Raw genomic sequence first — 27,975 nt, 5'->3', positions numbered from 1 at the left:
CTCCAGTTATGAACAGGGCTCAGTCAGGCTAGCCCTCACCTGCGCCCTCGTTAAAACGGGTCTTCCGAGGGCCTGAGTCAGGCCGGGCCCTGGATGGCGGCGACGTTGGGCATAATCGGGGATTTTCCCTGACGCCCCGTCGCCACCATTTTGGGTATTCAGGCCCGTACATAATGGGTCTAGAAGAATTATTTTTAATGGCTATCATGCTGATAGTATGACATCACTTCCAGGGAAAACTGTGAAGGGATACCATACCTCTCTAGGAATCACTGGAAATTCTATGCTTTAACCATCACCTTTCCTAAAGAGACGTGTTTTCTCCAGAAGGGTTGTTCCCCAGAAGGGGAAGAGGATGAATAGCTGCTGGTTTTTGTACCTCACTTTTCACCCACAGAAACCAAAATAATAGTTTGGAAGAAGTGATTAAGAAGAGGAAGAAGTAAAGGCAAAAATGATTAGAGTCCCTCAATCAAAACGTTGATGTCCTACAAGCTGCCTGAGCAATGATTGGCAGGCTGGAGCAGGTTTTTATTTCAATTCCCATATATACCCACCTATATTACCATATATACCCCCAAGGAGCGCTATTTCAGTGTGAAAAAGGTGCTGGAAAACTAGGCTTATATACAAGTATATAGGGGACTTTGGCATATGCATCAGTCTCCAACTAATCTGGGTTGAGCGGTCCCTGAGAACCACTGTGGTGTCATGGTTAAGAGTGACAGCCTGTAATCTGGAGGCCTGGGTTTGATTCCCTACTCCTCCTCCACATGCAATCAGCTGGGGGACCTTCTCTCAGCCACAAACCCAACTGTTCTGGGGGGGCAGTTCTGCTTGACGGTGTAGACATGGTAGTCAAAGGGCATGATCATGCAAGATTGGTACAATGCCCATGCAACCTCTCGTTGAGCCAACATACCTCATTCTCCCAAATCCAGACCAGGAGGCCATATCCCACAAGGTAGCCATGTCCCATTGGTAACTGACAAAGGGGTCTTTCCATACTAATCATCCAGAATTCTAAAATATGTTGTCCAGTTGACATTAAATGAATTGGATTGAGACGTTGGCGGAAGCAGCCAAGCGCTTCTAAATCCGCCAAGGCAAAGCAATTGATTCCGGAGAAAGGGGGGGCGGGATTCAAGCCCAGTGGTAAATCAGTCATTTTCGCTACCCCATCACATCACATTGGGTTTTGCAGGGAGAGCGAAGTGACAGAGCATTCATTTAGCTAAATGGTTTGTTCCTGTTCCGAGCCTTTGCCAAGGCTAAATTCTTCAAGCACATCGAGATGTTTCCATGGAAATGTAGATCTTGCAGGCTATAAGTAATCACACCCTTGGGAAGCCAAACCTGTTTCATAAGGATGAAATCTGTTGATCCGGTTTGGTGTCAAAGCCTGACGTGGGGCATTGGCCTAAATATTATGTTTCTTTGTCCTGGTCAACCAAAGGCATCATCAGCATTCATTCATTCATTCATTCATTCATTCATTCATTCATTCATTCATTCATTCATTCATTCATTTATAGACCGCCACTCTCAAACTCGAGGCGGTTTACAATAAAATAGTAAAAAACACAGAACCCTTAAAATCACCAACACAGTGTGAAAATGACTCAGGAAGAGGAAGGAAATCGGGTTTGAGCCATCATTGCTTGTGTCTAAGAAACGCCTGCATACATATTGTTGGACAGGATGACGAGTTGCTGAAAGATAAGGGATCCAATGGTGGTAGCAGAGGAAGTACATGGCAACTTTCCTTGGGTAATCCGGTCTGCAGCATTTACCAGTCTCTAGCAGCCAAACCCATCATGGTGCCCCTCCCTCTTTTCTTTTTGCTTCTGCGAAAAAGGGAAAGATGGATAGGCTTCCCTTATCAGTCAGGAAACCAGTGTGTCCCCATAGGTTCAGATCACAAGGAGAGGCCCTCCTGACTGCCTCATCACCCAAAGTATGGCGGGTGCAAGGGCGAGGTCCCTTCCAGCGGCAGCCCCACACTTATGGGAAAACTTCGCCACCTGGGTGCGCCTGGCCTTAACCCTTTCGTTCTTTAGGAAGCAGTGGAAGATGGGTTCATTTAGGCTTCGTTTGTTTAAGTTGGCTAGCTGTCCTGAGTCGTGATTGTACATTTTGGTTGTTATGTTTCTAATATGTTCTGTTCGATGCATTTTTGTCTGTGTTGTAAGCCACCTTGCATTCCGTAAGGAACACAGATAGCCAATCAATGTTTTAAAAGATAACAAATCAACCAGAATGTTCTGTGAGGAGTTTCATGCTCTGCATTCATTCCCTTGCCCTTCTTCTTCTAAATTTTGCGCTGAGCCTTGAGGCCATGTCACTTTGTTGGGAGTTGGGGCAGAAGGCATGGGAGCTTTGAGTTCCCGCTCCTCCACATGCAGCCAGCTGGACATGTGTAGGATGGCTCAAGCTGTCTCAGATGTGGTCAGATCTCGGAAGCTAAGCAAGGCCGGCCCTGGTTGGATGGGCTAAATCCAGGGAAGTCCAGGGTCGCTCTGCAGAGGCAGGCAGTTCACCTCTCGACTTGGGGATTCTACAGGATCACCTTAAATAGGCTACAACTTGACGACGTTTCCCACCATTCCGCCAAGACCTTAGCAGGCTACGAATTCGAAACGAATCCAGGGGAGTCCTCCAGCTCATCAGATCAGAGTTCGTTCTATCAATCACCATTCTAGGCTGTTCTGCGATGCCACCATATGAGCACTGGGGAGTAGGGCAGGGCCGCAGCATGGAGGAGAGAGGCAGTAGAGGTGTGCAAGCTGGCACCCGCACCCAGGTACAGAGCTCAGCGCCTGCGTGTAGGTGCAGGCCACTGTGCCGCCTCCCCTCCCCCCCACATTATGGTGCCAGCCGCGTCGGTGCAAGCCTACTGGGGAGTCCAGCTGAAAAAGCTGCCTAGCTAGAGTTGCCAGCCTCCAGGCCAGGGGTAGTCAAACTGCGGCCCTCCAGATGTCCATGGACTACAATTCCCAGGAGCCCCTGCCAGCATTTGCTGGCAGGGGCTCCTGGGAATTGTAGTCCATGGACATCTAGAGGGCCGCAGTTTGACTACCCCTGCTCCAGGTATTAACAAAAAGAAAGTGCCCCAACAGGACCAGTGGAAGCAGTGGAAAAAAAACCGTTTGAGGTAACAACAAAAAATCATCGAAATATACTTTACCGGAAGCCGTTTCGTTTTAAATTGCTAAGTAAAATGAATAACTTTTTTTTGGGGGGGGGGGATCTGTTTTGGAAGGAAAAACATTCTTTTTTGAAGGACTCCTTAAAAATATCTTCTATCTTTTCAGATCCTTTTTTGCCACAGATAGCTTTTCCTGCTGCTGCAGCCTCCAGGTCGTGGTTAGCACTCCCCGAGATTACAGCCGATCTTCAGACTGCAGTTCCCCAGGGGGAAATGGTAGCTTTGAAAGGTGGACTCTGAGGCTATGCCATGTTGAAGTCCCTCCCCGAACCCCATTCTCCTTAGTCTCCACCCCCAAAATCTCCAGGCGTTTCCCAACCAGAAGCCATTTGCTGGGTTTGTTAATGATTTGTTGAGGAGCTCCTTTAACTCCACGGGTTGTTGTTTTTTGTTCCTGGGGTTTGCCAGGGGTGGGCTTCCATGCAGTGAACGATTGTGGTGGGAGAAACGCGAACTGATGGACTGACTCATCGTTCCGTCTCTGCAGACACCTCTCCAAGTGGGGCACAGACTGTGAACGTACAGTCAGAGGTGGCACCAGCTGCCGCCAGCACTTCAGACAGCATGGAAGTGCCAAAGAACTGGAGGAGGAAGAGGGCGTTTTCCCTGGCATAGTTAGGAGGATGGCTTTTTGTTGTTGTTTTCCCTCAGTAGATTTTTTATATATTGCAGGCACAATGTGGAGAGGGAGGGAAATGTTGCCAGTTGTTCACATCTCTGCCTCATTCACGTAGGAACGGAGAGGGGGTGTCTAACTTTTCCTTCTCGCGTTGCTTGGGGGGGGGGGGGTGAAAGGAGCAGATTGTTTATTTTTCCTCCCCGTGCCTCGCTTTTCTCCATCACTGTCTTCACTTCTTGGTTCTTATATGCCGCTTTTCCCTACCCGAAGGAGTCTCAAAGTGGCTTACATTCGCCTTCCCTTTCCTCTCCCCACAACAGACACCCTGTGAGGGAGGGGAGGCTGAGAGAGCCCTGATATTCTTGCTTGGCTAGAACAGCTTTCTCAGTGCCGTGGCGAGCCCAAGGTCACCCAGCTGGCTGCATGTGGGGGAGTGCAGAATCGAACTCTGCATGCCAGATTAGAAGTCCACACTCCTAACCACTACACCAAACTCGCTCTCAAGGGGCAGACACACAAATAAACAAGAAAACGAAGCCTGGGACACATTTTGTGTGACTGTAGGCATATGACTGTCTTGGTCCCAATTTAGAGTTGACAGTATGACCATTTATGCACTGGGAACTTCAGTGCCCCAACTCTCATGCAGGAGCACAAACTGGGGGCGGATAAGGTGCACCAGGCCAAGTGCTTCCCCATGTGGGTGCAGGAAGAGTTGGGGCAACCTGCTATGACTAAAACTCCAGCCTGCAGCCAGGCATGAAACCTCCAGTGCATAAATGGTCTATTACATGCTTTTATTTAATTTGTTACATTTTAAATATTTGTATCCGGCCCCGTTTCTTTGGGCTCCTTGCAAAAACAATGCAACCCCCCCTGCTGTGATAACATGAACCATAGGCTTCCATTTACGTATCAGAATGTATGTGTCTGTAATGCGCCATCAAGTTCCAGCCAGCTTACAGTGACCCACCCCGTAGGGTTTGCAGAGCAAGAGATAAACAGAGGTAGTTTGTAGCAACCCTGGAATTCCTTGCAGGTCTCCCATCCAAATCTATCAGGGGCATCATAAGGGGGGGGGAGACACTCTGGTTTGGGAGCAAAACTCTATGGCAGAATTAGCTTCTTACCATAGAGTCTTGCCCCAAATGCTCTCACCAGAGCATTGCCCGATGACACTGACATGCCTATATAATTTCCAGGAAGAGTGGCAACATTACATTTATATCCAGCTTTTGGCTTCTTAGAGGGGGTTAATTTCCCTGAGTTTTCAAGACCCTTGAAACAGGTAGAGAGGCTCCAAACTGGAGGATGTCTAACCCCCAACAATGGCCTGGCAACCTTACGTTCCAAAGGACTGGAGGAAGCCCATGACTTAACTGTATGGACAACCCTAGGAGTGAGCACCACAATGGGAAGACCCAGGCAGGACCCAGGCCATGGAGAGATTTTAAGGCAAGGCCCAGAGCCCTAAATTGGGCCTGGGAGCAAACAGGTCACTAGTAGATTGCCACCTCCAGGTTGGGAAGTTCTTGGAGATTGGTGGGCAGAGGCTGGGGAGGGTGGAGTTTGGGGAGACCTCAGCATGGTATAATGTCTTGTCCACTTTCAGAAGCTGCTATTTTCTCCAGGAGAACAAATTTGTGTAGTCTCAAGATGAGGTGTAGTTCTGGGAGAACTCCAGCCTCACCCTGGAGTTTGGTGTCCTGGGTTAATGCTGAACTGGAAGGATAATGTTCCAGGTGACTGAGCCCTGAAATAAAGGAGTCTTTTCTCTACAGTTTGTACCCTGAGCCATCTTTAAAGGCAGCCCCATGAGGAGCACATTACAGTAGTCTAGTCTGAAGGCTATGGCGTATTCATTCATTCATTTGTTTGTTTATTTATTTATAAGAGTAAAGAATTGTTTTTTAATACCCCGTTTTTCGCTACCCAAAGGAGTCCTTTCCCTACAACAGGGTGTCTTCCTTTCCCCACAAAAGACGCCCTGTGAGGCAGGTGGAAGAGCTCTAAGAAAACTGCTCTGCAAGAACCCGGTGACTGGCCCAAGGTCACCCAGCTGGCTACATGTGGAAGAGTGAGGAATCCAACCTGGTTAGAGACCTCCACGCTTTAACCACTGCACCACTCTGGCTCTCTAAGAAGCCAGCTTGCCCGCAAGATGCCACTGAAAGACCTGTTTCTTCGCCAGCTTGATGGTCATGAATAAGAATAGCAATGATGCTGTAGGTTCTGGTTATGAGAGGCTTCCCACTTGCCAATTCAAGGGCGTTCCTATAGTTTTGGAAGCAGTTGTTCCAGCTTTCTATAAGTCATCCAATGAGTGTGTCAGGGTGTGATTTGAGCCACATGCTCATTGATTATGCCAGTCTTTTTCAACTTAGTGACTGTGGAGAAACCCCTGAAATATTTTTCAGGCTTCGAGTAACCCTGGAAGTGGTGACATGTCAATTCAGAGATGTGGAAGTAAGATGCGGGAGCCAGATGATCAATTAATTAACTGTTTACCATTTCTGTTGTGGAGAAAGAGCCTAGGCCTGTGGAAAAGCACAGGAAGTGGGCTTCAGTGATATCTAATAATGTCAGTGGCCATCTGAATGTATGGAAAAGGATATGTTACCCTTGGAGAGCTCTGAACATTTTTTTTTTTTTTACATTGTGGATCCTGATGAATTCAGATCAATTTGAATTCAGGTCTTTCTCTATCCCTCCCCCCCAATTGAAACAGAAAGTATTCTGCACTTGATTGGGGAAGCATAAAAGAAGTTTCTTTTATTGAATTAGGGGTGGGGGAGAGGATTGGAGACAGCAGAGGAGAGGAAAATAAATCCAAGAGGCAAATCTATGCTGAGAGAAGTTAGGGCTTCTGGAGCGCAGTCACTTTAAGGGAAGCCTTGCAACCAGGAACTAGGAAGTCTCTGAACTGACACCCATGCCAATCAGAGAAGACTGCTTTGCTACAAGGCATAGGTAAAAGGTAAAGGTATCCCCTGTGCAAGCACCGAGTCATGTCTGACCCTTGGGGTGACACCCTCTAGCGTTTTCATGGCAGACTCAATGCGGGGTGCCTTCCCCAGTCATTACCTTTACAAGGCATAGAGCAGGAAGGCATAGAGCAGGAAGTTAATTCGCAAAAAGGAGAAATCTACACTTATACTGGTTGCAGTTTTTCAAATATTGAGGCTTATATCCACTCCTGGATATCGCGGAGGAAAGGTAGAGTCACAGCAGTTCAATCATGCATGTTGCAGAGCGAAAATTTAAAGGGCCCAAAATCAAAATGGAATTCGAACTTGGTGTAGACGGGAGGGATTTATTTGAGCTGGGAGTGGGTAAAAAGCCCTGTGCAGACTTATACCTAGGTTTCCCTGGAACCCTGACTGGGAATCCCTGCATTACAGTGTGCATTTCTCAAAATTGTGCTTATTCTTTACCACCAATTTAGCACCTTCACATCAAGTGATGGTGGTTTCATCCTTACCCATGGCCATCTAAAAATAACATTCCTCCAGACATAACCAATCAGCAAAGCACTTTACATAAATGATCATTCCGGCGAAAGGGCAAATCTGTTTCTGAAGTCGTCATGTTCTCTTGTTCTCCACAGTCCTGTGAATCAACTCGCTAAAAGGAAACACCCCCAAATTATCCCACAGGTGAATTATCCCACAGGGTGTCATATTTCTAGACGCTCCGGCTGGAAATCCAGCATGATTTTCCGACTCTACCCCTGCAATACTAATGGGGCTATCAGGATCCAGGCACGTGTGAATCCGTAGAAAGCTTTCTCTGACAGCACTAGCTGCAGCTTTTTCGGCAGCAAAATGTTTCCCAGGAGAAAGTATCCAAGAAAATAAAATCAGTTTCTGGCTGCCTCGTCCTCTGGAACGTTCTGGTGAAAACACTGCAATGCAGCAAGGGTGTGCTAGAAGTGGTCCCCCCTTAAAGGTTAAAAGAAGACTTTGCCCTCCCCCTTTCCCAGCATGTGGACAGTATTTTAATCAAGTTCTCATGGTAACAAACATGGCAATATTTTTTTTAAAGCAGGAAGCAACAGAAAAAGGGGGCCTTTTTATGGGCTTGAGCCGAGGGGGGTTAAATCAATACAACTGCAGTGATTTTCATTCTTGCTGGCACGCCAGTGCAAGGATGATGCCAGAAAGGGATAAAACATCATATGGAATGTAGGTGAGTTTAATAAAACAAAGGCACCAAACTACTGTTTTTCTGGCTCTTCTTTGTTTTTTTGGGGGGGGGGGAATTAGAACAGATTGTGAGCAGGGGGTCTTTTGAATTTCTGACTGCGATGAGCCCCTTTCCCCCATTGAGATATTTGGCTAATAAAGCAGAGTTTTAACCAGTTTTAGAGGCATGAGACTGAGTACAGGAAATAAATCTCCCAAGAAATATATTGCAAGAAAGGGTTTTTAATTCTTATTCAGTTTGCACTTGAAAGGATAAAGAGAAGCTGAATCTAATGAGTACTTTCCCTATGACAAATGGCCAGCATGCCCAGCATCTTTTGTGTGGGCATGAGTATGAGGACATTGTTTCTACAAGAGAGGCCTTCAGGGACACGTGTCTCCAAGGAAGGCCATCAAGAGAGTGGGATAGGACAAAGCAAGACAGAGGAGGGGGTCAGAGGTTAAGGTTTGCAGGGCCTGCAAAATGGAGCTCTTCCACTAGGTCTACTGTTGAGGCTGGGGCAGTGGGGGGAAATCTCCTTCCTCCCCGCTCTAGAGGTTGGGGTAGGGGTTGGGGATGGGGTGGTTTCTCCACCATGTTTTTCTGTCCATTTTAATTGGGTTTTAATGGGGGGGATTTAACTGGACATCTGTAACCCACCACGAGCCTGCTTGGGAGTTGCGGGTAACAAATTAAATGATGATGATGATGATGATGATGATGATGAAAATAATGAAAATAATAAGAGCTCTCAGCTGAAGACAAAGCAAAGAATCCCATTCACGTAGATAACACCTACCCACACTTTGAGTAATGTAGGCGTCGGTCCCCCATCCCCCCTCCCCACATTGTCCAGACATGCCAGATCTTTCATTCCAACAACCCCACGGCTGGACTCTTTTCCACGGACATGGAGCAGTCCTCCTGGCACTTTCTCAGCTCTTGCTCACTCCTCTTGAAGGGATGAATCTGAACCTCCCCCCCTCCATGCACTTGGCTTGCCCATTCACACTGAGTCCGGTTGGGGGAGGCCTCCAACCCCTGGCCCCCCACATTCCAAACGCTCAGATTCAATCACACACAGGTAGACCATTTCCATGGTTGTTATTTGCCAGTGCATTCTTGCTGCATTGACTTCTGGATGCCAACGTTGATTTTGCACCTGGCATTTATATTTGTGGGTCTCTCCGGTGCCGTCCAGGATTCCATTTGTGGCATGCATTTTACGCTTCCATCGGGAGAGTAGGCATTCCTGCTTCCTGCCTTGCCTCACTTCTCTGGAAAAAAAATCCAGGCACGTACAATAACTTAATGGCATCACCCCCCACTTGTTCTCGCATTGTACTCTCATCACCATCCTCCCTCCCCCTCCTGTGGGAAAGGTGCCTAAGTGCTCCCTTTTTCCATATTCTGTGCAGCTCATTCTGCACCCCCCCCCCCCCAGCCTTCTTGGGAGCAATGCAAATTAAAAGATAGCTTGGGAGAAATGGTGCCTATTTGTACTTCAGGGAAACATCCTGTGTTATCAATTTCCCCCTTCCCCCACCCCCTATAGTGCATGTTATTATTTGGTTTGTGTTTGTTTGTTTTTTAACTTAGTTATTACTTTAGGTTGTTCCTTATTGTAAAAGAAAGAAGCACTTTTTTTTTTTACTTGGGGAAAGCTGAAGGAGGCTGCTGGATGAAATTGACACATTTGCAGCCTCCTTGCCTGAAATTGACCAGCGCTACCTTTCCCTTCATGAAATTTACAAGGAGTGTTCTGTTGAATGTTCAGTCTTGCTATAAGGGAAGACAGGGAGGTAGTGTGTGTGTTGTGCTTGTGCTACTTTGGAACTACTTTGTAATGTATTCATGTTCAAAACAAATTTAAAGACAGGGAGAGTGGAAGAGGACGGGCATAGACACAGCGTTGGTCAAATCTCAAATACCATCATTTTGAGGCAGGGAACAGTGGAGGAAGCCAATGCGACTTTTGAGTTTCCACTTTGGGTTACTGTGAATTCCCTCTCAGGGGATTCACAGAACATGCAGCAAACAGGGAGCACATTCGATGTTGCACGTAAATTGCGAGACTTTAGGATGAAAATAGTGAAATTCCACAGAGCTTTATGAGGGCTGCCACAAAGTTTTTAGTGATTGTGAAAACCCTCTTAGAAAAATGCACAGTTAAGCAGTCCAGTCATCTTGCTCTGAGTGTGGAGTGTCTAGCAGGAGTCTAGATGCAGAAGAAGGAGAAGAGTTGGTTCTTATATGCCGCTTTTCTCTACCTGATGGAGTCTCAAAGCAACTTACAGTCGCCTTCCCCTTTCCTCTCCCAACAACAGGCACCCTGTGAGGGAGGTGAGGCTGAGAGAGCCCTGAAATTACTGCTCAGTCAGAACAGACCTTGAGGCTGCCACTGGTCTCAAGAAGTCTCTCTGGTCTGTTCCTTAACTCTTGTGTTTGTATGCTTATTTGTGCCAATACACAGATCTAGATTTCTGCCTTTCTCAGCTATTACTGCCCAGTTTCTTATGCATTTTTTTCTCTAGCCAGGCCTTCCTGGCAAATAACCCTCCTGACCCTCCTGACCCACACTCTCTCTACTTACATGTAATGGTTGAGGATATTCTGTATTTTACAAAATGTACATGCACAAGAAAAATTACCCCTTGAGGAACAAGAGTTGGTTTTTATACCCCGCTTTTCTCTATCAGAAGGAATCTCAAAGCAGCTTACAATCACCTTCCCTTGCTCTCTCCACAGCAGACACCTTTGAAATAGGTGGGGCTGGGAATGCTCTGACAGTACTGCTCTGTGAGAACAGCTCTGACAGGGCTGTGACTAGCTCAAGGTCACCCAGCTGGCTGCATGGGGAGGAGCAGGAAATCAAACCTGGCTGGCCAGATTAAAGGCCGCTGCTCTTCACTCCAACACCAAGCTGGCCCTTGCAGATCTTAAAGGTTCCTTTGGACTCAGACTTTATCCCACATAAGGGAAGTCTTTCTGAGTGCAGTGTGGCTAAAACTCCAACTCCAACTTGGGGAGATGCCGTTCAAGAGGTATTTTCTGGTAAGGCGCTGCTTGTCCAATTTGGTAGCTAACTAACTTTTGCCTTCAGTATTAAAACCCTGGAATAGAAGCAAAATATTAAGTTGTAGCACATAGATGTTTAGTTCAGTCAACATAACAGGCATGTGGACAGCATTGAGCTGGGTAGATCATGGCTCCATTCTGGCCTAACATCTTTGCAGTTTTTGCACTGCTTGTATTCTTAGAAATGGGGATTGCCATCTGGGAGACTGGCTGGTACGCTGAGTGGGACTCAGAAGATAACACTGAGGTGGCACATTATCGGAACGGTAATTCATATTCTATTGCACTAAGCTGCTAGAAACTGCTTCATTCTTCAATCCAGGCCTACTTAATGGCCTGAGGTCCAGAGAAAGCCATGTTCTCATCTTTGCCGTGTTTTATTAGTACAAGAGTAAAATTCCTGGGTACTGCTCAGTAAGGCCCATCTACAAGCGACCAGCTAGCAAGGGACCAAAAGGGAAGCCAAAAGAACACCCCCTCAACTGTAACAGCCAATGAGTTAACAAAAAGGAACTGCAGTCGAAAACAGATGCCTTCCAAAAAGACAGAATTTCAGAGGTTGAAAGATCCAAAACGAGACAAAAGCCCAGCAGCACTTTTGAGATTTTGTTCCAATGAGAGCATTTGCTTTCATGAGTCAGGAAATCATTTTGCAGATTTTGATAAGGAAAACGACTGGAGGAGGACAAGCTTGGAGGAGTTGAGAAGGAGAGAAGGTTGCTAGGAATCCCATCCTACATCTTTCGGATGTGATTATCTGTGTTAAGGGACTAGGTTGCTGCACATCATAGGTGATGCCCAGAAGTAAGATGTATGCATCTAATCAGGAACAAGTAGTGAGGAGCATAAGGAAAATTAACAGCCAGGCAACCACAGAGACCAACAGCATCTTCATGGTATAAACTGAACTCTGATCTAACTTCTTCTGCACTCCAACATTGCTGCCCTCTGCAACAGTCAGGGTCTGCTTCTGCAACATCCTGCCATGATCTCAGTGGGGAGGGAGCCATGTTCCTCTGCTCTAGGACCAGATACACTCTCTCTGTCACCTCTGCTGTGCCTTTGAACTGCTGTGTAGGCTAATAGGTAGAGTTATATCAACAGGATGGCGCCAGAAGAAGGGAAATAGCAGTTATTGGACCTCGGTTGCAAGAGTAACCATGGTTCTCTAGGGAAAGTAGTAGGCCCACCTTTTTTAAAATTAAGGCATGTTGTGGGAAGGTGGGGTGCAAAACGAAAAACGGAAACTGAAACCCAACCTAACCTGAATAGAGAAGGTTGGGGTGACTGGGAAATATATTGACCTGTATGTAATCAGCTAATCAGTTTAAACAACTGATGCTGAAAGGCCTTAACACAATCAAGGGTTCCCAATTTGGAAAGGATCTACTTAATAAAAACATCATGATGCCATACCTTTGCATCACTAATCCCGATTATAGAAGACTAGAGGCAAAGCCCGTTACTCCCAGGAATGCAGTGGGCACTAGGGCACTAGGGCACAGGCTTGTGCTATGTCCTCCCTGGGTGCTGGCCCCCCTGCCCCTGCTCAAAACGTGAGATCCAGTACAGTGAAGTGGTTGAAGAGAAGCACACTCTAATCTCAAGGGCCGGGTCTGATCCCCCATGCCTCCTCTGTGTGCGGCAAGCTGAAAACAAAAAGAATTAGTCCAATTTCAGGGGGAACCAGAAAAAGTGTCTTCTAAAGAGAGAGGAAAGTGAGCGCGTGGCTCCTGCCCCGGTCAAGTCAGCCTGAAATGTGATGGAATCCCAGCTGAAAGGTGCCTTGGCGTTTCCCTATAGCCTTTTCATTCAGCTCAGCTTGCAGAGTGCATGAATCATCTCTCACGCAGAGACAGTCCCTTCGGGTCGAAACGGAGGTCATGGAGAGGGCAGACTACTTACTCTGAGGAAATAAGGAAATGCCCATGCTTCAGTCTGAGCCCTGCAGCATCTCTATGCACACTGGCCCTTGTTAGAGTACACTGTTCCATTAGGTGCCCCAGATCTGTAGCTGAAGCTTCCTGAAATTACTTCTCTGGATACAATGACTGCCTACCTGTTCACCAGCCTTTCTATGGGATTAATTAATGAATTCCCTCTTGCCTACCATCCTTCTGTCTGTTGGCTGACCCCTTTTTATTGTCTCTTGCTCAAGGAAAACACAGACTTTCCCCCTGATTTCTTGCTGCCAGCTATCAAGGCCCTAGCCCTGGCCTGGACAATTCAGATCCAGAAAGCTAAGCTGTGTTAGTATTTGGATAGGAGACCACCAAGGAGGTCCCCGGTAGCTATATAGAGGCAAGCAATGGCAAACGATGTCTGGGGCAGTGACGCTCTATATTCTTGGTGCTTGTGGGAGGGCAACTGTGAGATGGCTTCTGGAGTTTTGACCCACTGAGGGACTTCCTGATGGCCCCTGGGGTTTTGGCCACTATGTGACAGAATGTTGGGCTGGATGGGTCACTGGTGTGGCTTCTCTTATGTTCTTATGTCTAGGGTATTGATGCTGTGAATTCTTGGTGCTTGGGGGCAATAGTGGGAGGGCTTCTGGAGTTCTGGCCCTGCTGATGGAACTCCTTGACAGCACCTGGGTTTTGGCTACAGTGCGACACAGAGTGTTGTCTGAATGGGCCACTGGCCTTATCTAACATGACTTCTCGTATGTTCTTAAGCCACCTCTGTGATTCAGGAGTTGACATAAGTCAGCTGCAACTTGACTCAGCTTCCCACCACCACCAGTCTGAGCCTCCCTCTCTCTTGCCTTTGTCTATATGTAGAATCCCCTTTGGCTGCAGTTCTAAAAAACACCCTTACAAGGGAGCCAATCCCATGGAATTTACTTGGAATATATATGCTTAGGGGGCACTGCTTGTCGCAAAATGCACACCTCCCCAACATATTCCCCCCATATGCTTGTTTGAATGGAAACACATGATTCAGTTGTGCCATATACCATCAGAGCTTTGGTTGGAAACTAGCTTGGAAGCTCAGAGTTGCCCGGAACCAACTATGCTTCTGTGACATGAGTGTTTCCACAGGAAATTGAATGATAGTTGAATGCAGAAGTGAGGCCAGAATGAAAAGCATTGTCAAGGTCAGCAACTGTCCACTTAGATCCCTGAAATGGGAGAAGGGACATTCTTATAACGAATAGGAAGCAATTATTTGGATAGAATGCAGTTTTTAAATAAAAGCCCAAACAGAGACTGGAGGACTAAGAGAGATATGACCTTGCGAGATATTGTTTTGTCTCCACCAGAGTGCAAATACTCTTTGGTTCCAGCTTCCTACCTCACTTTTCTAGAATTAAATAAGTTTAGAAGGGCATTCATTCTGCCTAGACTTGCATCCATGCCCTCAGCCACCGTGAATGACAAATATGATAGGATTTCCCTCTCTGACACCATTTCCGCACCAGGAATTCAGCCTGACTCACCACTCATTGTGGATTGGGTCACACAATGTCACTACCAGTCCGGTGTGGTCCCGGCTCTGGTGTGACTCAGGCCCTCAGTTGGCTCACAGCAAGGGGACGTGGATAAATCTGCATCCCCTTCTTTGCCACAGGTCTCATCGGGCCCTATGTCAGGCCTGGACAATGCATCTGCAAAAGAATTTGGCCATCCTGGCCCAGCTCCCCCACCACCAGCCATGCCTAAGTATGGTGTCCCAGAAGGAAAATAGAAATGCTCCAGGTGGCTCAGCTGCATGGCAGATCCGCCTGGGACATTTTTTTAAAAGAATGTGGATACAATAGCATGTTCTTTTTAAAAAATGTAAAAGCTCTCACCACCCTGCAGTGCAGCAGAGCCATGCCCCCCCCCGGTGCTGTACAGGAGCACACATCTGGGACAGATGGGGTGCAGCAGCCAAATACTGCTCTATGCAGATCTAGGAAAAGGCGGGGCATCCTGCCCGAAGCCAAAAAAACAGGCTGCAGCACATTGCAACCCCTGTGCATTAAAGGTATGATAGAATTTTCTCATGTCCCCCTGGAGAAATGGAGACCAGGGAGCACGGTTTTGTTTCCCATTGCCCCCTCTACGGTGAGTTGCAGCATGAGACTTTTTTTCCTATTTTAAACAAGCTTTCAGGACTTTCTGACAGGATATGTCTTGAAAAACCTTTGGTAGACAAAATCCAATTTCGAGATGTGCTGCAATGTTTTGTGTTTCAGTGCACATAGAGCCAGTGTGCAAGGCATTTTGGCAAACATTTTCTAGAGCACGTCCAAAGTTCAAATCAAGCACTGGTTCCTCAGCGATCAGAATTCTGGCTACAGTCAAGTAAATCCCTGCCCTTGTGTTGAATGGGTCAAACTTCTTCGGCCTTAGTAAGACACTCCTGGCTATTTCTCCTGCCTGCCGGAGCAGCGAGGTTAACAAGCCACGTCTGTATTCGACTCCTGCAGAAGACATGGTTAATTTCTCAGGGACAGAAATTAACAAGGTTAAATTCTCAGGGGCAGAAATTGGGAAGACGGGGACCTCAGTGGGCCTCTGTAGTTGCAAATCAGATGTAATTTCAAGAGATCTCAGGGAAGACAGGTGGTTGGCAACCCGACAGTAATATTTACGTGTTCTGTTCGAGTGTAAGGTAGTCGGTTCTTCTTTCCCAAGTAAATGAAATGTGTGCCTAGGATATTAGGGCAGCTCTTGAAAAAGCTCCTTTGTAGGGAGGGGGAGCAAGGACTTTGCATATAATACAGTAATCAAGTGCTCCGCAGTATAATCTATTTGTGGAAGGACCATCTGTTTGGCAATTCAAAATATGCATCACCTCACCTCTATTGAGCTGAAATCCTCTTATATGCTTCGGTGTCCTTAGATTAGGCCAAAATCATATTTCCTGGCCACTCATCCTGGTTTGTTCCCCCTGCCCAAGGCTATGTGGGATGGGAGATAATTACCCATTGAAATCTTCAGCAGGAGAACAGTGCTCTACATCAGGGGTAGTCAACCCATGGTCCTCCAGATGTCCATGGACTACAATTCCCATGTGCCCCTGCCAGCGTTTGCTGGCAGAGGCTCATGGGAATTGCAGTCCATGGACATCTGGAGGACCACGGATTGACTACCCCTGCTCTACATGCCTCAGATATAGCAGGACTTGAGTATCTACTCTTATAGGTCTGGCGATTTTATCTGCCCTACCTCCTGTGAGATTAGGTGGAGGTGCTGTCCGACCCGTGGTCGCCCAGTGAGTTTTACACCAAGACCGTTTATGCACTGGTGGTTTTATTCCAGGCTTTCAGGCTGGAGTTTTAGTCATGGCAGGTTGCCCCACCTCTTCCTGCACCCAGATGGGGGAGCATTTGGCCTGGTGCACCTCATCAGCCCCCGATCTGTGCTCCTGACAGGGGGGTGGGGCAGTGAAGTTCCCAGTGCATAAACGGTCCAAGTGAGAACTTGAGCCCCAGTTAGGGATGCCAGCCTCTAGGTGAGATATCCGGAATTGCAGCTCTTCTCCAGACTGGAGATTAGCTCTGCATGCATTGGAAGGTGGACTGTGTGCCCTTGTACCCCACTGAGGTCTTTGTCCTCCCCGGCCTCTACCTGCAAATCCCCAGGAGTTTCCCAACCTGGATCTGGCAGCCCTAACTCACCATCCCCCTGCCCCAGTGGCAAAGGGGGACCTGGTAACTCTAGCCCAGGTTCTCACCCTCCCCTCTAATCCCTATATCACACTGACTCATTTCCTGGCCATTGGAAGTCGCACATAGATAGTCCTTGGCTTACTGGAGCCACAAGAATGTTCACTTGTTCTATTGCACATGTGGGACGATCAGGGCTGTTTATCACCTTGCATTTTTTTCAATAAAATGAATGGAACAGATCCTGTCTGTTCATAAAAACTGGGATGATATAGGGTATTAGGTAGTAAATATTAGAGGTGTCTATTGGGAATGCTGTAACCCAGGTTAGCTGGATCTCGTCAAATTTTGGAAACTGGGCAGGCTTGGCCTTGCTTAGTCCTAGGACGGGAGACCACCAAGGAAGTCCAAGGTAGCTAGCAGAGTCAGGCAACTTCAAACCACCCCTGAATGTCTCTTGCCTTGAAAACCCTCCGGGGTCGCCATGAGTTGGCTGTGGCTTGATGGGAAAAACAGTACAAACAGTATGGTTGCCGGGCTTCCCAGTATGTAATGCAACAGGTGAAGACCCGTCAGCCGTGATAAAGTAGAAGAAAAAAGTCTCAAGCTGGCGACGGCAAACTGATTTAATGTTCAAACCAAATTCACAATATTCAAAACAATTTCAAAACGGATTCCCAGGCATATGTCCGTTTTCGATTTCTTCGTCAGTGGATTCTAAATCTAAATATTGTAATAACTCAATCCTCTAATAACGTTTTTTGATTGTTGAACATAACTTAGTCTCTATAATATCTTGGGAGTGTAATTCAATCCCAAACTGGTCTCATAAATTCAAATTTGTAAAAGGTAAAGGTAAAGGTATCCCCTGTGCAAGCACCGAGTCATGTCTGACCCTTGGGGTGACGCCCTCTAGCGTTTTCATGGCAGACTCAATACGGGGTGGTTTGCCAGTGCCTTCCCCAGTCATTACCGTTTACCCCCCAGCAAGCAAGCTGGGTACTCATTTTACCGACCTCGGAAGGATGGAAGGCTGAGTCAACCTTGAGCCGGCTGCTGGGATTGAACTCCCAGCCTTATGGGCAAAGCTTTCAGACGGCTGCCTTACCACTCTGCGCCACAAGAGGCTCAAATTTGTAGGGGTCTACTAATATTAACTTCGCGACATGTAATTCCTCTATAGCAGTGACCCCAGTATGGCCCCACTCTTGCCTGCTGCTGCTCAGCTGGGCCATGCGAGGAATTTCACCAATGAAATGGAGCGTGGTTGGCATCCTTAGTAGGATGAGTCCCCTTGAAGCAACATCACCACAATGTGCGACATTTGAGCCTTCCGCCCCTCATCTCTGTACTTAAACCATAAAGTTTGGGGCAAATGCTAGAGTGTCTCTTCTCAGCATGAAGACATTACTTCCAGATCAGGCCGGAAGTGATAGCATTGCACTGGTACAGCTGGTTACTTCCTCCAAAGCTGGTTCTTATATGCCGCCTTTCTCTACCCGAAGGAGGCTCAAAGCGGCTTATAGTCGCCTTCCCTTTCCTCTCCCCACAACAGATACCCTGTGAGGTGGGTGAGGCTGAGAGAGCCCTGATATCACTGCTCGGTCAGAACAGTTTTATCAGTGTCATGGCGAGCCCAAGGTCACCCAGCTGGTTGCATGTGGGGGAGTGCAGAATCGAACCCGGCATGCCAGATTAGAAGTCCGCACTCCTAACCTCTACACCAAACTGGCTCTAAGTTCATTTCACATTTAAAATCCCAAGGTCGGCCAGGAAGTGTCCATGGCAGAGCATGGATTTGAACTTGGGTCTCCCAGGACCATGTCTGACACTCTCAGCACTACACCATGCTGGTTGTCTTTGTACGTCTTTGCAAAAGTTTGCTTCTTCAAACGTCAGAGAACAGCCTCTCCCTCACCTTGTCCCCTCATCAAAGTATTGGATCCGTGCCTTCAAACAATGTTTGATTGGGCAGACATATATCCCCCATGCCATTGTTAATGATTCCCCCTCCCCGCATTTTAGGAAATGCATTTTATGAACAAAGCACCATGCTACATCAGCATGGCTAGTGGACAATGCCGTGCTGATGAATATCCTCTCCTGCTGAGAAAGGTTCATCAGAGAACGTTGCATTCAGAAGCTGGGATTCTGTCTATAGAAGAAGTCGAAATTAGTGGACTGTGTGTATGTCTCATTAACACAGGATGTCACCCCTTTGTTCCTTTCTCCAGTACCCTCTGTCTTACCTTCTGTAAGAGCTAAATTGTGTGTTCAGATATATTAAATGGTGGGGTGCTCAGGGCTTTGGAAATGCAGATGGTGGAACGAAATGGTCATATGCTTTCCAATGTCAAGCAGTTCCTGAACAAATAACATTAGCTGATCCCAGAAGGATCTCCAGAAAAAAGTGGTTGGCCACTGTGTGGGACAGAATGCTGGACTAGAATCAGAGTCAGAATACCTTTATTGGCATGAAAACTAGATAGACCATTGGTCTGATCCAGCAGGGCTCTTCTCCCGTCATAGTCCCGCAAAATGTTATAGGCCCCTGCTGAATACCAGTGAATCCTATTATCCCACTTTGTTTTAAGCATAACACCCCAACAAGCCAGGTGAACAAGCTAAGATGTATTCCCGAAAGGTCTGTCTCAGAATGGGGGTAACCATCCAGCAGAAACCCCCAGAGGGGGGTTAGACAGAGGGCCCAGGTGGATAATTGAGGTGCAGCCCAGGCCTCAACTGAATGCCTGGTGGAAGAGTGCCATTTCAGAACTTTGAGAGTTCTGTAAGGGCCCACATTTCTGATGGTAGCTCATTCCACCAGGTTGGGGCCAGGGCCAAGAAGTCCCTGGCTTTGGTCAAGGTTAGGTGTACCTCAAGAGCCAGCTTGGTGTAATGGTTAGGAGCACGGACTTCTAATCTGGCGTGCCAGGTTCGATTCCCCGCTTCCCCTCCAAATGCAGCCAGCTGGGTGACCTTGGGCTCACCATAGCACTGATAAAGCTGTTCTGACCCAGCAGTAATATCAGGGCTCTCTCAGCCTCACCTACCTCAGAAGGTGTCTGTGAGGGGAGAGGAAAGGGAAGGCGATTGTAAGCCACTTTGAGACTCCTTTGGGTAGAGAAAAGCAGCATATAAGAACCAACCCTTCTTCTTCTTCAGTAATATTAGGGTTTTCTCAGCCTCACCCACCTCATAGGGTGTCTGTTGTGGGAAGAGAAAGGGAAGCCAACTGTAAGCTGCTTTGAGACTCCTTCGGGTAGAGAAAAGCGGCATATAAAAACCAACTCTTCTTCTTTTTCGGGGTTTGGTATTGTCAGCAGATTGGAAGTTGCTGACCACAGTGCTCTTCATGGGACATTTTCAGAGAGTCTGTCCCTCAGGTACGTAGGTCCCATAAGAAGGTTCTTCTTCTTTCTTGAATAAATAAAATAATAGTTCATAGATGCTTACTAGGTCTTTACTTCAATTAAATCTTAGTGCAGCTACTGGATACAATGTGGCTGCTCAGGCCAACATCCCAACAGCCATTGAGTGATGTATCATGGAGCTTCTCCTGGTGGGCATTGAACCACATCCCAAGCACATCATGTTCCTCAAAGGCAATAAAGAACATGATGTTGCATTCTTCAAAGAAGGAAGACAAAAATTAGGTGGAAAAATAAGAGTTATGGGATTGTTAGAGCCTCTTGTGGCGCAGAGTGGTAAGGCAGCAGACATGCAATCTGAAAGCTCTGCCCATGAGGCTGGGAGTTCAATCCCAGCTGACAGCTCAAGGTTGACTCAGCCTTCCATCCTTCCGAGGTCGGTAAAAGGAGTACCCAGTTTGCTGGGGGGTAAACGTATTGAGTCTGCCATGAAAACGCTGGAGGGCATCACCCCAAGGGTCAGACATGACCCAGTGCTTGCACAGGGGATACCTTTACCTTATGGGATTGTAAGGTCGAGGAAAGAGATGTTCTTCCTTGTACTTGTAGTTAAAGCTATACTAAGCCTGTGAGTATCCTGGCAGGGGAGCCTAGTCTTATCATTTTTGGGAAATTAAGCAGGGTTGTAGCTGGTTAATATGTGGATGGGAGACCACCAAGAAAATCCAGAGTCACCGCAGAGAGGCAGGCAATGGCCAACCCTGTCTGAACATCTCTTGCTTTGACAATCCCATGGAGTCACCATAAGTCCACTACAACTGGTTGACATTTACAACCACCATCTAGGCCTTTCAGTTACAAAAATGAGTATCTGAATCTCACGCGCAGGAGAAACTGACACTTCTCACTCGCTGATGGTGGATCAGACGTACTCCTCACGGCACTGAGACGCTTGATGCGTTGACTTTGGGGAAAAGCAAAATAGTTTTCCCCACCTATAACACATTGTGTTTTACATACTAAGGAAGCGTGGCAGCCCTACTGTAATGTACGTGTCACCTTGAGGAAGCACACTTGTGTCCCCCACAACAGATGAGCTGCAAAATTGCACGTTCCTCCCCCCCCCCCCCCCCAACAGTGGTCTGGATGCACATGAAAATATTTCATTTTTTGTCTCCTTTCTCTGTAAAGGTATCTGGAATGGTATCCCTGATTCCAGATTTGGTATAAGAAACCAGGCTATTCTTTCATTGGATTTGGGATTGTCTTGAGGTCTCCTGGAATAGCTCTGTTTTCAAAAAGAATCCATTTTGGACACAGATAGGGCTAAGATTTTTTGTAGTTATTTTTTTCACAGCAGCATGACAACATATCACTTTTTGGTGGAACTCCAAAGTACCTCCTATTTTTATAATCTTGACACCCCCCTCCAGTGCAGCTCTTTCATGTTGACTTGTTTAAATGCCTCCCCATTTAGTATAGTCTCTGGAAGATTCCAACATATTCCCTTTCAGGAAAGAATCTGTGGTTTGAACACCCCTGATACTATCTGTTCCACTAGTTTGGTGTAGTGGTTAGGAATGCAGACTTCTAATCTGGTGTGCCAGGTTCGATTCTGCGCTCCCCCACATGCAGCCAGCTGGGTGACCTTGGGCTTGCCACGGCACTGATAAAACTGTTCTGACCGAGCAGGAATATCAGGGCTCTCTCAGCCTCACCCACCCCACAGGGTGTCTGTTGTGGGGAGAGGAAAGGGAAGGCGACTGTAAGCCCCTTTGAGACTCCTTCGGGTAGAGAAAAGCAGCATATAAGAACTAACTCTTCTTCTATTTCTGGTAACAGCTAGGAGGAGGAGCTGGTCTCACAGCTTAAGTGACACTCAGTGCTTAACACTCACTCAGGGTGGCTGTCCCGTCCCTGAGTGCCTCCTCCTTCTCCAACCGGCTTGCCTGTCTGTCCAGCTGCCAGCCAGTCGCCTTCCGTCCCCCACCCCTGACCACCCCTCCTCCTTCCACTTCCCTCAGAGGCTCAGAGGCTGCAGATCCCTGCTGCGTGAGAGCTGCCCCTGCCGGTGAGTTCCTTTCCTGGGGGCCTCCAGCCTGCAGCCTTTCCAGGTCCTGGGGAGGGAGGGAGAAGCCATCTGCAGAGTTCTTCCACCCCCTCACCCCCAATCTAGCTCCCGTTGTATTCCTGAATGTAATAGACTTTGTCCCCAGTTCACCACATAATCCTTGAGTATGCTTTCTCTGAAGATCTCTCTTGTAAATTTTTACTAGACCTTACACAGCCAAGAAACAATGTGAGCAAGGAGTCAATGATTCAGTGTCAACTGAGGGGACAGTGTCCCTGAAACTACCCTTGTTGCTTTGCCATCATCAACTTGCTTTTTTCTCTTCTACCTTTTTTGTCCGCTGACAGGTCTTCGGATCACGTTTCAAAATTCCTTGCAGAAATGTTCAAGATCCAATCTACATATTTTATATACTAATCCTACTGTGATTGTCTTATTCTTTTTCTGGCTAATTTTGTTGTGTTTACTGTGCTTACTAATAGCTGCTGGCCATAGCCCTGTTAAAGTGTACCTTTTGACTGATATGCCAATAAAGGTTGGTTGGATGGATGGATGGATGGATGGATGGATGGATGGATGGATGGATGGGTGGGTGGGTGGGTGGGTGGGTGGATGGATGGATGGATGGATTTAGGAAATGTGGAAAATAGTATGAATGACTAAATTAAACTAACATAAGGTAAAGGTAAAGGTATCCCCTGTGCAAGCACTGAGTCATGTCTGACCCTTGGGTGATGCCCTCCAGCGTGTTCATGTCAGACTCAATACGGGGTGGTTTGCCAGTGCCTTCCCCAGTCATTACCGTTTACCCCCCAGCAAGCTGGGTACTCATTTTACCGACCTCGGAAGGATGGAAGGCGGAGTCAATCTTGAGCCAGCTGCTGGGATTGAACTCCCAGCCTCATGGGCAGACAGCTTCAGACAGCATTTCTGCTGCCTTACCATTCTGCACCACAAGAGGCTCTTAAACTATCATACCAGCCTAGAATTTCATGAGTATGTTAATGTAAAATCAGCCCGTTTTCTCAAGAAATGGCCAGTGTTTGTAACAGCATGAAATTATAGTTTCAGGTGGGGAGTTGTGTTGGTCTGAAGAAGCACAATAGAATTTAGGTCCAGTGGCATTTTTACGAGCAACAGCTTTTTATTCTGGGTATAAGCTTTCATGTGCAGTCACACCGACAACACCGAACATGTGATTTCGGATTGCTGTATTTACAACCAATTGCATCAGGAATTACTGTATCCCATCTTCACTGACTTAAGGGCTACTTCAAGACAAGCCAAATTAAAGGAACTCCTTTTCGATAAAAAGAAGAATTTATCCTATATTATTGCCAAATATGTAAGATTAACAATTAAATGTAGACGTGCCTGGCTGAAGATGTCCAAAGGTTAGGATGAATCTGTTGAAGTATTTTGGAACTTTTAACCAATCTTATATTGTGTTTGATTTGATCTGCAGTCACACTAAATGTATTTGATTTGATCTGCAGTCACACAGGGGTAGTCAAACTGCGGCCCTCCAGATGTCCATGGACTACAATTCCCAGGAGCCCCCTGCCAGCATTCGCTGGCAGGGGGGTCCTGGGAATTGTAGTCCATGGACATCTGGAGGGCCGCAGTTTGACTACCCCTGCACTAAATGAAGGACAGATGCTGCACATGAAAACTTCAACCCAGGATAAAACGTTGTTGCTCTTAAAGGTTCCCAACTCAAACTTGGTCATGAAATGTTAGAGATGGGAATTCAAACGTTGTGTCCAGGGGAACTTTTAAGACCAATCAACTTGTATTCATGCAGGCATACTTCTTCAGACAATGAAATGGAAATCACTAGACTACATATATAAAGGTAAAGGTAAAGGTATCCCCTGTGCAAGCACCGAGTCATGTCTGACCCTTGGGGTGACGCCCTCTAGCGTTTTCATAGCAGACTCAATACCAGTGCCTTCCCCAGTCATTACCGTTTACCCCCCAGCAAGCTGGGTCCTCATTTTACCGACCTCGGAAGGATGGAAGGCTGAGTCAACCTTGAGCCGGCTGCTGGGATTGAACTCCCAGCCTCATGGGCAAAGCTTTCAGACGGCTGCCTTACCACTCTGCGCCACAAGAGGCTCATCTACATATATAAGGCAAGAATAAATTAGCCGTAAACTAATAAACAGCATAATGAAATCCCACTTTTCACTGCCTGAAGGAATCTCAAAGCAGCTTACGGCTTCCCTTCCTCTCCCCACAACAGACACCCTGTGAGTTAGGTGGGGCTGAGAGAGCTCTGAGAAAACTGTGACTGCCCCAAGGTCATCCTGCTGGCTGCATGTGGAGGAGTGGGGAATTGAACCTGGCTCTCCAGATCAGAGGCTGCCAACCTGCCACTCTTACTACTGCACCAAGCTGGTGTAAACTGCTGTTTACTGATTTTCTGCTAATGTATATGTATAGTCATGTGATTTCTATTTCATTGTATCTGGGGAAGTGTGCCTGCACACGAAAGCTCACACGTTGAATTAAACTCTGTTGGTCTTAAAGGTGCCACCGGACTCAACCTGTGTTCTGCTACTCCAGACCAACCTGGTGACCCACCTGAATCTATCTTGGCTGGCTGCTAAAGATGGGATTAGACCCTGAATACTATTTAATGCTCTGTGATAACAATGAAGTATTTACTTCTGTAACTTCTGTTTTGTAGAAAATAACATTTTTTAGAAGTTTGGAAAGGCCCGAAAGTTCAAGACCCCACCGTGATTTAACGGAAAATGCCCATGGAGTAACTCCAGCACAAGTCATGTTTATCCATGCCAAGATAATTGATGCTTTCTTTAAGAAAATGATAAATCCTTTGACTAAATACAGGGTTTTTCTCTTGTTTTCCCTATCTGTGGGAACTGCAGCAGTGGCGGGGGGGGGGGATGTAATTGCATTTATAATCCGATGACAGAATGCAAATAAGGACCCAGTCATCAAAACATTAAGTAAGGCTTTCATGTAGGACAGAAGAATCTCCTTTTGTTCCTAACCCACTGGGAACAAAAATAATGCATTGAAAGATTTAATGATCCTTAAATTATTTCAGCATAATCCAAGCGAAGGGGCAACAGGTTGCCTAGGTTCCCTGGGGACGATTTCTAATTAGAACTAGTTTTTATTTTAACTCTCAGCAGTGTTCTGTTTAAGCAGGTGTGATGCTTGGACATCAGTAGCCTTCAGGTGATATGATCTACCCCTTCCTGTGCTGTGTAATACCCATGGTAACAATTCAGTTTTCGTATCTGGCTTGGGGTGGGGCCTGGAGATCTCCCAAGATAACTACTGATTTCCAGAGATCAGTTCCTCTAGAGCAGGGGTAGTCAACCTGTGGTCCTCCAGATGTCCATGGACTCCAATTCCCATGAGCCCCTGCCAGCATTTGCTGGCAGGGGCTCATGGGAATTGTAGTGCATGGACATCTGGAGGACCACAGGTTGACTACCCCTGCCGTAGAGAAAGTGACTGCTTCATAGAGTAGGTCTGCTTGCCTCCAGGTGTTGCTTGGAGATCTCTTGCTATTACAGGTGATCTCTGGGCCACGGGGATCAGTTCACCTTGAAAATATGGCTGCTTTGGAGGGTGGACTCTATGGCATTAGACCCCCATGGAAATCTTATTAGGGAAGACTTTCCAAAGAGTTGCCAGCTCTTGGTTGGAAAATCCTGGGATATTTGGAGGGGGGGGGGCTCTGGAGAGGGCAGAATTTGGGAAGGGCAGGAGCCTCAGCATGGTACAATGCCATAGAGGCCACCCTTCAAAGCAGTCATTTGCTCCACAGGTGCTGATCTTTTGTAAAAGCAAGTGATCTCCAGGCCCCACCTGGGGACTGGCAACCCAAAACCCTAATCTAGGTGAAACCCCTCCTCAGATTCCTCCTTCACAAGCACCACCTCCAAATCTTGGAACAATTTCCCAGGCTAGAGTTGGCAGCCTTATATATCTTCTTCTTATTTTTATCCTTGAGCTGGCCATTGGTGAAGCAGGTTGTCCTCTCAGCCAATACGCTGCTGTAGGTGCCGCTGGATTTTTTTTGCCTTGTTTATAATATGTTTCCACTCTTGCCGATTGGTGGCAGTAGTTTGGGCCATGTGGAGAGTCAATTGCTGGTTTCTAAGGTCTTCCTCGATCTGTTTGAGCCATGCTTTCTTTGGCGCCAGTCGTTGGATCTTCCATTCAGTTGGTTCGTTCTCACCAGAGGAGTTGATGAGGCAGTCTGATGGTGTTCCTTCTGCAGACATGGCCAAACCACTGCAGCCTGTGCTTTTGGATTTGTCCTTTAATTTGCAACTGGTTGCCTTATATATGACTCATTCATAAATACTGCTTTTATTCTTCTTTCCCACAATCTATTGCCCTAAGTCTATTCAGTAGTGATGTTCTGGATCCTTGGTGCTTGGGGGGGGGGGGGGCAACAATAAGAGGGCTTCTGGAGTTCTGGCCCTGCTGGTGGACCTCCTGATCTGGCCACTCTGTGACTCAGTATTGGACTTGATGGGTCATTGGCCTGATCCATCATGGCTTCTCTGATGTTCTTATGACTGGGATAGCAATGCTCTGCATTCTTGGTGCTAGTGGGACAAGAGTGGGGGGGGGGCTTCTGGAGTTCTGGTCCTGCTAGCGAACCTCCTGATGGCACCTGGATATTGGCCACTCTGTGACAAAGAGTGTTGGACTGGATGGGCCATCATCTTGATCCAACATGGCTTCTCTTATATTCTTCCTTTTCAGCATGCAGTATGAAATCTCATCAATGATGGGATTACAGACTGCTTAACATGTGCTGTCAAAAAGATACTGAAAATTTGAAAGTATATATTTGTAAGAAGGCTTACATAGTTCTCTCCTCCAATATATATATTGCACAAGCTTATGAGTTAGGTTAGGCTGAATCATAGAATCATAAAATCATAGAGTTGGAAGGGATCTCCTAGGTCATCTAATCCAACCCCCTGCACTATGCAGGACACTCCCAACCCTATCGCTCATCCCGTCACCTGCCACCCCCTTGAGCCTTCACAGAATCAGCCTCTCCGTCAGATGGCTATCCAGCCTCTGTTTAAAAATCTCCAAAGATGGAGAACCCACCACCTCCCGAGGAAGCCTGTTCCACTGAGAAACTGTTCTGTCAGGAACCTCTGAGGATGTATGGCTGTTGTATGTGTGTGAAGTATTGTCAAGTCATAGCCAACCAGTGACCCCCAGCAAGGGAATTTCAAAAGTGAGAAGCAGAGGTGGTTGGCCATTACCTTCCTTGGCTGTCTTTCTTGGAGGTCTCTTGTTTTGTATGCTCATTCATTCATTCATTCATTCATTCATTCATTCATTCATTCATTCATTCATTCATTCATTCATTGCATTTTTATACCGCCCATGCCAAATTCCTTGCCCTCTGACCATCTCTCCTGGATTTTTTTAAACAGCTTTAAAAAAACTTCCATTTAGTGAAATGATTCATCAGTAATGTTCAACGAAGCCTTTAGAAATGGTTGGACTTCAAAAAGGACGTGGACAAAATTTGGGAGGATGCAGAGGAGAGCCACGAGGATGACCCAGGGCCTGGGGACCAAGCCCTGTGAGGAAAGCCTGAGGGACTTGGGAATGTTCCCCGTGGAGAAGAGATTGAGAGGGGACACGATGGCTTTCTTTAAATACTTGAACGGTTATCACTTGGAGGAGGGCAGGGAAAGTTCCTGTTGGCAGCAGAAGATAGAACCTGCAGTAATGACTGTGTAGAACAGTACCAGATATCAGGGGGGAAATTTCACAGTTGGAGAAATTCAGCAGTGAAATGGGCTGCCTATGAAGGTGGTGAACTTG

The 27,975-nt window shown here is 46.9% G+C and overlaps 1 protein-coding gene across 18 annotated transcripts in view; it reads left to right on the top strand.

Moving 5' to 3' along the window:
• Positions 1–27,975, top strand: part of LOC143829092 (microtubule-associated protein 2-like) — a 313,653-nt gene that overhangs the window by 175,604 nt on the left and 110,074 nt on the right. The gene's annotated exons all lie outside the window — the stretch shown is intronic.

The sequence above is a fragment of the Paroedura picta genome, chromosome 2, assembly GCF_049243985.1.
Source record: "Paroedura picta isolate Pp20150507F chromosome 2, Ppicta_v3.0, whole genome shotgun sequence".
Taxonomy (NCBI): domain Eukaryota; kingdom Metazoa; phylum Chordata; class Lepidosauria; order Squamata; family Gekkonidae; genus Paroedura; species Paroedura picta.
The sequence above is the reverse complement of the archived record's forward strand: the minus strand, read 5'-3'. Positions and strand labels throughout refer to the sequence as shown.